We start from the raw sequence: 574 nt of genomic DNA, 5'->3' as shown, positions 1-574 counted from the left end.
AATTTCTTCTCAATGCCTCTACTTAGGCTGCCAAAGATGTAACCGCATCAATTTCATGGAGTCCGGCCACTTTCTTCCTTTATCTTGCATTCCATTGGTAGCTATTCAAACCCATTTCTTCAATTAATTGTCGGGCTTCTTCAAGGGTCTTGTTCCTTATTGTACATCCTGCGGCGGCATCTAGAAGTTGTTTGTTGCTTGAGCTCAACCCGTTATAGAATGTATTAATGATCATCCACTCGGGGAGCCCATGTTGTAGACACTTCCGCAAAAGGTCCTTGAATCATTCCCAAGTCTCAAACAAAGTTTCAAGCTCCATCTGAACAAATAAAGATATCTCATTGTGAAGCTTTACCGATTTTCCCGGAGGGAAGTACCTTGCAAGGAAAGCTTTGACCATTTTGTTCCATGTTGTGATGGAAGCTCTTGGCAATGAATGGAGCCACTGTTTGGCCCTTCTTTTCAAAGAGAATGGGAAAGCCCTCAAGTGAATTGCATCATCAAAAACCGCATTGATCTTTAACATATCGCACACTTCAAGGAAGTTCTCAATATGATTGTTCGGGACTTCATC

The 574-nt window shown here is 42.0% G+C and overlaps 1 non-coding gene across 1 annotated transcript; it reads left to right on the top strand.

Moving 5' to 3' along the window:
* Positions 1 to 245: 245 nt before the first annotated feature.
* Positions 246 to 351, top strand: LOC120279816. Its single transcript, XR_005542116.1, has one exon. It is a non-coding gene; the product is annotated as a small nucleolar RNA R71 (small nucleolar RNA).
* The last annotated feature ends 223 nt before the right edge of the window (positions 352 to 574 follow it).

This window comes from Dioscorea cayenensis, chromosome 16 (assembly GCF_009730915.1).
Source record: "Dioscorea cayenensis subsp. rotundata cultivar TDr96_F1 chromosome 16, TDr96_F1_v2_PseudoChromosome.rev07_lg8_w22 25.fasta, whole genome shotgun sequence".
In the NCBI taxonomy this organism is placed as follows: domain Eukaryota; kingdom Viridiplantae; phylum Streptophyta; class Magnoliopsida; order Dioscoreales; family Dioscoreaceae; genus Dioscorea; species Dioscorea cayenensis.
This window is presented reverse-complemented; position numbering and strand designations above follow the sequence as displayed.